The sequence below is a fragment of the Podarcis muralis genome, chromosome 7 (assembly GCF_964188315.1).
Source record: "Podarcis muralis chromosome 7, rPodMur119.hap1.1, whole genome shotgun sequence".
NCBI classification, from domain to species: Eukaryota; Metazoa; Chordata; class Lepidosauria; order Squamata; family Lacertidae; genus Podarcis; species Podarcis muralis.
This window is the reverse complement of record NC_135661.1, coordinates 4,740,744-4,752,659: the sequence shown is the minus strand read 5'-3', so window position 1 is coordinate 4,752,659 and position 11,916 is coordinate 4,740,744. Positions and strand designations below refer to the sequence as shown.

The window sequence follows — 11,916 nt, the reverse complement described above, 5'->3', positions numbered from 1 at the left end:
GACTAGGATTGGCCACATCCCACTGTGTTTATGCAGCCATCATGAAGAGAACGCACAACGGGCAGAGAGAGGACCCTTTGCAAGGTGTGGGAAAGGTGCGCTGGCCTGGCTCCTGGATCAGGGGGAGGATCCCAGCACACGCCCACAATTTATAGGCAGTTGTCATACATGTGGCAAAATGAGCAAGACACTGGAAAACACCCCACACCCTGGCCGGCTTTTATTGGTTTATTTAATGTGGAAGCTTGGGGTTTGTTCGGTCAATGGGCAGAGGGGCAGAAGAGTCAGCCCCAGCTTTGCCTGCTGCTGAACTTGCCTGTTAGCTTGAGACTTAGTAAGCCAAAGCACCTTCACTTGGTTGCTCTAAATTTATATGCCTGGCTAGCTTTTCCCAGCTGTGACTGCAGCCAATCATACCAGGGTGTGCGGCTCAAATGCCAGAAAGCAGGAGTTTGAAAGGGTCAGGAAAGTTTAGCCTCTTGGGCTAAAGTTTTTTCAAAACTTTAAAAAACACATTAACAAGCTTTTACCTTGTTTTATATAGTACTCAACGCAAAGCATAAACTTTTAGCTGAGCACCTGTCTAGAGTGTTTGGGATTAGAGGACAACGCTATAGTGGGCATAACAGAAACATGGAGGAATGGAGAGAATTGGTGGTATATGGGGACAAACTTTACAGGAAGGACAGGGAAGGGCAAACGGGAGGTGGTGTCGCGCTCTCTCTACCTCAGTGAGGACATAAGAGTCTTGTTGTTTCAGGAGGAAATGAAGGAATGTGCCTTTGTGGGAAGGTTGCAGCTCCTGCTGGGGCTGTAGAGACCGACGTGGGAGAGACGTTTTGTTGCAGCCGGGGCAGATGAAGGAGCCCAGTTTTGTGCTGCAAATGCACCTTGGCGTACCCTAAATAATTGTGCCCTAGGACAGCGGTCACAGAACTGACCAGGGGGCCAGTTCAGGACAGGCCACCAGAAAGTTCTTCTTCACCCTGTGCATAGTTAAAGTCTGAAATTTGCTCCCACGGAGAGTAGTGATCACCACCAACTTGGATGGCTTTACTGTAGAAGAGAATTAGGCAAATCGATGGTGAATAACGCTCTCGGTGGCTACAGAGATACCTCTGGATTCCCTTGGCTGGGAATCGCGAGGGAAGGGAGCTCTCTTGCACTCTCGGGTCCCGCTTGCCAGCTTCGCACGTGGGGCATCTGGTTGGCCTCAGGGAGAACAAGGCGCTGAACGAGATGTTCCTTCGGCCTCTCCTTATCTCCTTCTGTTACAAGCAGAGCTGCTTGGCTCTCTTTTCCTCTGTGAAATGCTGGAAGGTTGATGCATTGTCACAGGAGAAGAAGGAGGGAGGTGAGTGAGCAAGGCAGTGCCTGGGAGGGGGCGACGGGGGGGGCACTGTTACTAGGCGAGGCTGGGCAGCGCAGGCAGGAAGGAAGCTCCCCCAGCCTCCCACCCCACAGGCGGGGCGCATCCATCCACCATCCGGGGGTTACGCACTGCGGTCCTCTCCCCTCCCCGCTCTTGTCTCCCTGCCAAGAAGTACACACACGCACCCAGCACGGTCACATTCATCAGCCAGCCTGCGAGAGATTTGCTCGCCTCGCAGGCTCCTCCTTTGCAACAGGACCGCCCCTCGCCTTACCTTAGATGAACTTGCTTTGCTGCCGCCGCCTCTGCTGGCTGTTCTCTGCAACGTAGCGGATCAATGGGAAACGGGCGTGCGGTGGGAAGGTTTCACAAGCGAGGCCGCTGCCGGCCAGAGACATTTGGGTACCTAGGGCGGAGCATCCGAATGGGAACCGAAGGTCACATCCTCCACGCCGTACATACATAGCACTCTTGCAGCGCTATAGGAGTCATGACTTCTCCAGAAGAATATTAGGGGACCCAAACTACAGACTCAGACCCCAGGATTTTGGGGTGGGGTGGGGTGGGGAGTAAGCCATCGCTCTTAAAGTGGTATAAATGTTCATTCTATGTACGGTGTGGATGTGACCTAAGGCTAAACCCTTCTGGGTCAGACAGAAGGGGCCCACCTCGGGGTGGACTTTCAAATATCATTCAGATCAGACCCCAGCCTCACAAAGCGGCTCGGCTCGGCGCTGGCAGGGCAGTAGGAGATGGATGCAGCGGCCCCTCGATCCCAGCGCCTGGCCAATCAGGCACCCCAAGCAAAGCAGGGGGGGTGGTCGCCCCCCTCCGCTCTGCTTTTGGCCCCCAGGATCTATTTTGTACTCAAGAACTACTTTGCCTCTGGGGGCGGAGTCCCCTCTATAGCCATGGCATGACTAATGGCAACCCCACCCTCTGCCAATTCGCAAGGACCACCACCCACGAGGAAACTCCCTTGCCAGGCCTGCACTGGGGGGGGGACGTGCAAGAGTGTGGGTGGCCGTGCTGACTGCTGGCACTCAACCGTCGGGACGAAGGCAGTCCTCAGTCTGTGCAATAAAGTGTTGGCCGCCCGGATCTAGCCCAATATTGTCAGTTCTGCCTGGAAGCAGCTGTCCAGGGTCTCAGACGGAGGATGATTTCCCCCCTATAACTTAAGAACGTAAGAAGAGCCTGGCTGGATCAGGCCAATGGTCCATCGAGTGCAGCATTCTGTTCCCAACAACCAGCTGCCTGTGAGAATCCTGCCAGCGGGACCCGAGGCCAAGAGTCCTCTCTCTTTCTGCGGTTTCCTCCTCTGGCCGCGGAGGCAGAAGCGAGCGCTGGGGGCCAGCAGCCACCCAGGATTCCACGGCCTTTTCCTCCAGGGATTTCTGCAACCCTCTTTTTAAGCCATCCAAGCTGGTGACAACCCCTGAGTCTCTTGTGGAAGCCAATTCCCTAGTGAGACGATGCAGAAGGACTTCTCTCATCACTCCCGAATCTTCCCTGGTTGTCCCTTGCCCAGATTATCCGGAGCTTTGGGCTGGGCTGTCACCAATATGCTGATGACACTCAGCTCTATCTGCTGATGGATGGCCACAGGCCCCGAACACACTGACCAGATGCTTGGAAGCTGTGGCTGGATGGTTTCGTGGGAGCCGATTGAAACTAAATCCTTCGAAGACAGAGGTCCTCTGGCTAGGTCGGGATGGCATGGGGATGAGGGACCAACTCCCTTCTCTTGCGGGGGCCCAATTAGTGCCATTGCCTTCCGTTAAGAGTTTGAGTGTAATCCTTGACGCCTCCCTTTCCATGGAGGCGCAAGTTACAGCAACAGCCAAGGCGACATTTTTCCACCTTCGCCGCATCAAGCAGTTGGTCCCTTACCTTTCCCACCCTGACCTGGCCACAGTGATCCATGCGACGGTCATCTCCAGGCTTGACTACTGTAATTTGCTCTACGCGGGGCTGTCCTTGAAGCTGCCCCAGAAACTCCAGCGGGTGCAGAATGCTGCAGCGAGGCTCCTCACGGGGTCTCTGCCATGGGAGCATATTCACCCAGCGCTTTTCCAGCTGCACTGGCTCCCGGTGGAGTACAGGATCAGATTTAAGGTGCTGCTTTTGACCTTTCAAGCCCTTCACGGCCTAGGACCCTCGTACCTACGGGACCGCCTCTCCCGATATGCCCCCGGAGGACCTTAGCATCCATATATAGCAACACCCTAGAGGTCCCGGGCCCTAAGGAAGTTAGATTAGCCTCAACCAGAGCCAGGGCCTTTTCAACACTGGCTCCGGCCTGGTGGAACGCTCTGTCTCATGAGACCAGGGCCCTGCAGGATCTGATTTCTTTCCGCAGGGCCTGTAAGACAGAGTTGTTCTGCCTGGCCTTTGGCTTGGAGCCAATTTGATTCCCTCCCCCTCTTTCTTTTTCCTTTCTCCTCCTGTGATGAGGCTACATTTTAATATTTTAATGTTTCAATATTCTAATGTTGTATTTTAATTTTGTTTTTAAGTTGTAATCATTCAACTTGTTTTTATTATTGCCGCCCTGAGCCCGGCCTTGGCAGGGGAGGGCGGGGTATAAATAAAAATTATTATTATTATTATTATTATTATTATTATTATTATTATTATTATTATTATCCACAAGTTCCAGGGTTAGGAGGGGGGAGAGAACTTTCTCTCTCCACTTTCACCTTGTCATAAATTTCTATCCTGCCGCCTCTACTCGCCTTTTCTCTAAGCTGAAAAGCCCCCGATGCTGCCGCCTTTCTACATGGGGAGTCGCTCCCTCGCCTCGCCTGCCCTTTTCCAACTCTGCAATATACTTTTGGGGCGAGGCAGCCGGGACTGCGCACTGCATCCCATATGCCGGTCACCTGGTCTTCCTTTGGTTGGCGATGACAGGGAGTGACTCTTACACTGCGCCTCCCTTTCAAGGGGCTCAAGGAAGCATGTCTTGTACCCTCAAAACAGCCCTGTCAGGTAGACGAGGCAGACTGTCTGCCCACGGTCGAAGTTTTTTAAAAGCTATCCGCGTCCAGTCCCCGCCGGCATCTCCAGGTGGGGCTTGGGAGACCCCTCCAGATACCCGGAGAGCTGCTGCCGGTCCGTGTGGGCAGCGCGGAGCCGGGGGCAACGTGCGCACTCGCCCGGCTTCCTTGGCTCCGGCTTGCGGACGTGCCTTCCGCCTTGGTGCTGCGCTCAGCTCCTCCTCCTCCTGCTGCTGCTGCTGCTGCTGCCGCTCTTCCCCGCCCCGCAGGGACGCAGCGAACCAGGCAGCCGCGCCAGGACACTCGGCGCGCACGTAAGACCCACCGCCAGCCTGAGCGCAGCGGCCCTTGCGGCGGGACAGGCTTTGCGCAGCGCGGAGCGCACAGGCCGGGAGGCGTCTCCGGGCCTCCTTCCCGGGCATCGGCCGTAGCGCCAGCCCGCTCCCCGTCTCCCCCTCTGGCTTTAGAGAGAGAAAGGGCACCTACCTCCCCCATCCACGCACGCCCCCCCAAAAAAATAGCGTTGAAAAGAGGAAGCCGGGATGGAAGCCCCTAATCCGGCCCTCCGGCCCTCTCTTTCTGGCCCCTGGGACACTTCCCAAGGCACAACCTTCACCTGCTAGCATAGCACGCGCACGCGCACACCTTGCATGTTTTTGCCTGGCTGGGATGAGTCTCTTGCGCTCTCTGAACACGGCTTTCTGCTTGCCTGGACGGGGGCTCGAGAGAAGGAGGTGTCCGGGCTCTAGTTCACATTCCTTGCTCTACCCCGCCCCGCCCACCTATGGCCCCCACACGGCCCTCCGCTGAAAAGGGTCCCTCCACTGCCTCTGTCTGGAAAGATGGACAGATCCGTAGAGGGTGCAGCTGCGAGCGGCCACAGTGAGCCAGGACGTAACAAGGAGCAAGTTGCAAAGGGAGCGGTGGCAGTTCGGATCATCAACTCACCCCCCCCAACTCTCTCTCATTCTCTCAGGAGGCTCTTAAGAGTTTGAGGGGTTCTTTGGCTCTGCTCAGCACCCGCTCTGAAGCGGGCATGTGGCCCTCAGGAATAGTTCTGATGGAATGTGGCCCTCAGCAGGAGAAGCTTGCTAACTCCTGGACTGTGCTGCTGAGTGATAGAGGCTGGGGGGGGGGGGGTCAGCCGGGAGTCTTTCTGGACCATCTCTGTCTTTAGTGAGGACAGGAACAAGCACGTGCTCCCTGGCTTTGCAAGGAACCAGGAAGGCACCTTCTACTTCAGCCGGGCCATTGGGCCTCCTGGCTCAGTGCTGTCTGCGGAGACTGGCAGCATTTCTTAGGGTCCTGGGCAGAGGCGGCCGTCCCACATCCTAGCTGGAAAGATCAGTGGTTGAACCCAGGGTGTTCTGTGTTCAAAGAAGATGCTCTACCACTGAGAATCACCCTTTCCCTCCTGACTGTAGGGAACAGAATGCTGGACTGCAGTAAATTTTGAGTCAGGGTCCCTCAAGATTTGTGGGGGGGGGGGGGGGTTTCTGGGTGTGTTCTGCAGCAGTGCAACATGTGAAGGAAGCACTAATCGTGCATTAGTGGTGGATATATACTGGATCATTCACACATCACTCCACTTTATTAGCTGCTCTGCAATGCTTCCCCAATGGGACCGCATTATTGGCTTTTGAAGGAGCTTTTTTGCACCCCCCGCCCTGCTGCTAGAACATTTGCAGTGTAAACGGTAAATGGTTTCAGGATGTCAGCAGGAAGTTACAGGACATGCACCAATTTTCAAATGAAGCGCCAAAACTTTGGCAGGAGCCAACAGTGTTCTGGTTCTAAAATCATACACTGTATGTATTCTCGTGCCTTGCAGAAAAGTCATTGGCAGTGGAATTCTGCTTCCATTTCATTTCAAAAGAGCAAGGGAAAGAAGCCTCCAAAATATCCTTGGGTGCCCATTGCTCCGTTTGTGCTCCAGGAAAATCTCCAGCCTTGGAAGAGATCTTGGGGTCACACCTCCAGTTCCACCCCTGCTTCACTGGCACCCCCTTTAAAACATGTTGGGTTGTTTGTTCTCCTGGGCTGGCTTTGCTTTATGGTTTCAGCATGTTGTGCCACGGCGGAGCAATCACAGTCCTGCTTTGCTCTAAGCAGAGTTTGAATGAAGAATGAAGAACCGTGTCTTCATCGCCTCCAGTTTAGGCATGTGAATTGCCCCATAACAATTGGTGATGGTGAGGAATACTGGAGAGTGTCAGGGTGTGGGTGCAAATGTTAAGGGCGGGGTTTACTTTATATTGTTCTTTTGTTGATTTCATAAAATTTATATACCACTTGGTTGTAAAAACCACTCTCAAAGCAGTTTACAAAAAGAATAAAACTATAAAGCTATCAGTAATAACAGTTTAAAGCAACTATTTAAAACATTCAAAAACAATTTAAATACATGATAAATTAAAACACGTTAACATTATTCACGTCTTCACGTCTGTGTAGTCTTGCCTAAACAAAAATGTTTTCAGAGGGGCCACAAAGAATGGCAGGAGGGTGCCTTCCTGCTGTCCACAGGCAGGGAGATCCAGTGTGGGTGTTGCTGCCAACTAAATGACTGATATCTTACCAAGGTGGAACAATTATTGTGTGGCACACGTAACGCTGCCAGTTCTGCAGGGCGACACAATCAAGTGGGCAAATATGGGGTAAAGCAATCTCACAGGTAAACTGGTCCCAAGTTATTAAGGACTTTGTATACTTGGCCCAGTGGCAAATTGGCTCCCAGTGCAGGTCTCTGAGCCCAGGTGCAATTCTCTGGGTTGTCATGCAAGTTGCTCTTGAGACCAAGGAGCTTCCTGTGAATCTTACAAATCCTCTCTCTCAGCTGTTGAAATTTTTGCTACACGTCTCAGGAGGATAAATCCTGGTGAGTTGCTGGAAACATTGAGCCAACTCTGTGGAGCTCACATGTATTATTGATGTTGTATTATTAATAAACTGGCATCTATACTTCTGTTAAACTCTGTGGTGCTCTTAAAAACGGGGGGGGGGGGGGTGTCAAAGAATCATAGAACTGTAGAGTTGTAAGGAACCCCGAGGGTCAACTAGTCCAACTCTTTGCAATGCAGGAATCTCGGCTAAAGCATCCATGACCGATGGCCATCCGACCTAAATGGGAACGGAGGAGAGGCTGAGCACCTCCATCAAGAACAGGGTGAGGTCCCGGGGTGGGCTTGAGAGAGACGGAGGGTCAGCTGCATGCCACGTTAAAGGGGCAACATGAAGCTTATTCTCCATGGGTTCCAGGGGCAAATAGAGGTTTGTGCGGTGCTGCTGCGCCCAGCCCTGCTTGTGGGGCACCTGGTCGGAGGCTGTGAGGATGGGATGCTGTGCTAGGAGGGCCTTTGGTCTGATCCAGCAACCTGGCTCTTCTTATCTTCCTACCTTCTGAAAGAACCTGCCAAGCAATGCTACAGAAGAAAGTCATAATGGAACTCAATTAGGGCCAAGAATGCTTGCTGGGTCTTGCTTGCTTGCTTGCTTATTTATTTATACCATATTTTTCCATGTATAAGACGATATTTCCCCCCAATTTTTTAAAGTTTAAAATTGGGGGTCATCTTATACACGGAACGTTGCAATTAAGTATAAAAATAAATACATGCCACCACCCATATTCTTTTCCCGCAGCCTCCCCTCACTACTGGCCTCACGACAAACCCTGGTCTGGTACTCCCCCCCCCAGCAGCCCCCACTCCGGACATTGTCCCTTCCACCCGGTTCCCTCAGCCGCCCCCTGGCCGTTCCCCAAGCGCACTCACTCAGGCAGCTCCGGCAGGCGCAGCTCCTCCCAGCGGCAGAGGAATGCGCTCGGGCGCCTGGGGCGGAGTGAGCCGCTCGTGGGGACGGGGCGCACCGTGGGGCCTCCGGAGCCTGCCTGCCTCTCCCACTCAGACGCCTACAGCTGGAGGGGAGGCCCAAGGGGCAGAGTGCAGTTGGCTCCTCTGGATGTTTGAGAGTGGAGCAGAAAAATGCAATTTGACTTCTGCAGCATACAAATTCCCTCTGAAAGGGTTCTTTAGCTATGATTCTTGCGTTGCCGCGCTGACCAGTTCCCGGCCATCGGGGACGTGCTCTTATTCCAGCTCAGCTGCCGCTGCTCCAGTTTTTATACGGCACGTTATAATAATGCTGACTAGCCCCCCAAAATAAAAAAAAATACCTGAAACTGTTCTTAACTAGAGGTGGGCTTTTGCTAATGGGGCCTCTTGCTGCCGCTGCGCCACCAGCGCACAATTTCCGTTCTCATCCTGTGGCAAAGTTCTCAACTCGAGGTAACTCTTCCAGGTTAGCGGAGTTTGTAACCTGAAGCGTTTGTAACCTGAGGCGTTTGTAACTCGAGGTACCATTGTATCGGTTTCCTTGCAAGGCAGTTCAATGGAGACTGTGGTGTCTTTAGGATATCTGGTTTCATTTAGACATATATACAGCCTGAGCAAAGGCTCACAGTGTTAACATGCCAACAGATCTTGCTCCTCATTAGGGTTCCAGGGAAAGCCCTAGCAGTCACAGCTTGGATCCAGCCCAGAGCAAGGCAGGCCTCTGTGTCTCCAGAGTCCAGCATCAGTCAAAACTCAGGGCTTCTCCGCACCTTTGCTCTGCATTTCTAGGCACAAGTGTGCACTTTAAAGCTTCCTGTCCAAGCACTCCCCCCCCCCACCTCTGGCACTTTCCCCAAGAAAACCTGCTCTTTATTGCTGAATCCGAACAAACAGCAATCCACGAAAAACCCAAGTTGCCATTTGCTCCGATTCAACATTAAAGAGTGGGCTTTCCTGAGGAAACTGGTGGGGTAAAAGAAAGAAAAAGTGCTCAGACACAGACCAGAAAAGCGCAGGGCAAATGGTAAGTGTGGAATGTGGATTCCCACCCCCACCAGTGCTTTTCTGGGCCTTATGCTTCTCCATTCTTTGGATGAAGTGGCATCCAGCTAGGTAAGGTGTGGGGGAGGCTGCACCTTTTGTCTCTAAGCAACAGAGCAGCCTCTCTGGAGATTGTAGCTAACGGTACTCATTGGGTTTGGCTGGGTCAGCAGTCTCTTCTTCTAGGCTTGGAAGGGGCCCAGGGCATCATCCAGACTGACCTGCTGGTCTCTCTCTTCTCCCCACTTCTCTATTTCTCTTAAACAGCTGCAAGCTCCAGTTCACATGACAACTTAAAGATGCATGCCTTTGCACTTTCCTGAGTGTGCAAAGAGGTGCCTCTTGGAAGAGCATTGCTCTCCCATGGGCTCAGGCAGTGAGAGTATTGCCACCAACAGCTGTTCAAGGTCACAGAGAGTTGGTATTGCTGGTCCTGGTAGCTGCTGTGGATCAGGATTGCAAGTCAGAATTGGGTCTTTGTCTAGCGGTTTTTTGTTGCACTCCAGGACAGAATAAGTGTTTGTCATCTGTGCCGGCTCAAGAGATGTAGGGTGTGAAGTCAAACTAACTTTTACTCAGAGTAGCCCCACTGAAATTATTGGGCCTAAGTTAGCCATGTCCTTTAATTTCAATGGGTCTACTCTGAGTAGGACTGATGTTGGATACAATCCAGCTGATGTTTCTTCACCTTCCTCTCAATAAGTTAGGGCACAATTAGGGATGGACAAATTCGTCACATTTGATTTGTTTCCTCCACTTTTTCTAATTTTAACTGTGGTTTGCCACATTTCTGTATCAGATTGTGAATCGCTGCCTGCAAAGAGGCCTCCCCAAAATTTACCATCGTTTTGGTCTGCATTCCTCCTAATATGAGCATTTGCTGCAGGAAGTTTTCCCCAGTAGAGTGCATTTGGGTAATTTATCTTCACTCATACATTTATAAGGCACACGTTCCCTTAATATATGCACTTTTGCACACTAGTTTTGTTTTGGGAACGGCAGCATTAAATTTGGGGAGGTGCAAACATCCAAGGATAGCTGCCCTATTGCACAAGAGCATCAGGAGAGCCCGCTGGATCAGGCCAGGGGCCCACCGAGCCCAGCACCCTGCTCTCACCCTGGCCAGCTGGAGCACAAGGCCACTCACTCACCCTTCCTGCAGCTGTGAATTGAACCAAATTCCTCTCCCATCCTCAGGCACAATCCTCGGGGAGTTCTCCTGCGCAACCCCCATTGAAAGGAAGGGGAGCTGTGCAAGAGACAATCCTCTGGGGAGTTCTCCTGCATGCGTCTCCTTGACATGCAGGGAGCTGAGCTGTGCCCCGTGTGGCTGGTGCATTCGCAGAACCCGAGATGGCGCCTTGTCTGAACAACGCGCAGACCCGCTGCTCCCTGAAATGGCTGCTGCTGGGCTTGCCATCTTGCTGGAAGCCAGCGGGGACAGAAGAGCTCCCCGTTGCCCCGCTGTGTCCTTCAGCCGACGCCGCATCGAGCATGCTCAGCACACGCGCAGCACTCGTCCTCCGTGCGCTGCGCAGAGGCAGCCTGCTCCTTGCCAGCCCCTTCCCAGCCTGTGTCCTCAGATGCCCTCGGCTGCACTTCCATCTGTTCCAAGCCTTCCCCATGAATGAATGCGCCAAAAGGAGCGCGGGGGTGGGGGTGGGGAGAGAGAAGATTAATGGACCTGATCAATACAGGTCTGAATGCCCGGGTCGTCACGGGGTTTCAGATACTCACCTGCCGCCGCCAGGAATTCTAGCAAGCGAAATCGGCTCTGCATTTGAGAGGCTGTCCGATGCGACCCTGGATGGCCAAAAAGCTGCCCACCCCCGCATTCCTCCAGCAGGCCGTACCCGCCTTTCGTATGTTGATAATCTTTAAGTTTATCCTCCACAAAATGCAGAGCGCTTCACCGACACTGCTATAGCGGATAGAAGAAATCCGAAAAGCAGCAGGCCAAATTTGGTCAGTGGACAAGCATATCCACGGGGGTGGGTTGGGGGAGAAGGGGGAGGAAGACAATAAGCTCTGGTTCTGCTCGCCTGGCGGAGCCTAGGGGTCTTTTCAAAAGGACAGCACCAAGGGGCGGTTGTCGTGCGCGCGCCTTCCTGTTCCTTTGTACACGACATGTGGAAACAAAGGGGGTCTTGCAGCGCAACCAGATGGTTTTGTAACTTTGACGAATGGCCGAGCATCTCCAGGAAGACCCCTCCCCATCCTCTCTGGTTCCGAATCTAGGGAGCTTTGGGGATGACGTCCAATGCAGCAGAATTCCACAAGGGCGGCTCACCCCCCCTCCCCCAATTCTGCAGACAAATCTTGTCTATGCAAATCCAGGCAAATATGTACAGCCTGGCAGGGAATAGCTTTGTCTTTAGCATGGTTCACACACTCAGACCATGCACATTTAAGCTGGGGCGAAACTACCCGGGACAAAGACGCTGTTTGGCAAAAGCAAACAAAGAAACATTTGCATCCATCCACCCACAGGCGGGGAGCTTCAATGGTGCCCCTCTGGGGGCTTCACCCAGGGCAAAAAACCTGGCTACCTCCCCTAGCTACAGCTTTGGTTTAAGGGACCCCCCCCCCCACAAAGACTTCTGGGAACTTTACACTTCACAGAGCTACAATCCCCAGCCCCTGAAGAAATCACAGCTCCCATGATTCTTTA

The 11,916-nt window shown here is 52.9% G+C and overlaps 1 long non-coding RNA gene across 1 annotated transcript; it reads right to left on the bottom strand.

Annotated features, from left to right (window-relative positions):
* Window positions 1-6,718: 6,718 nt before the first annotated feature.
* Window positions 6,719-10,976, bottom strand: LOC114602854 (uncharacterized). Its single transcript, XR_003708004.2, has 2 exons — window positions 10,397-10,976; window positions 6,719-7,793 (listed from the first exon to the last, which is right to left on the bottom strand). It is a non-coding gene; the product is annotated as an uncharacterized LOC114602854 (long non-coding RNA).
* Window positions 10,977-11,916: the final 940 nt, after the last annotated feature.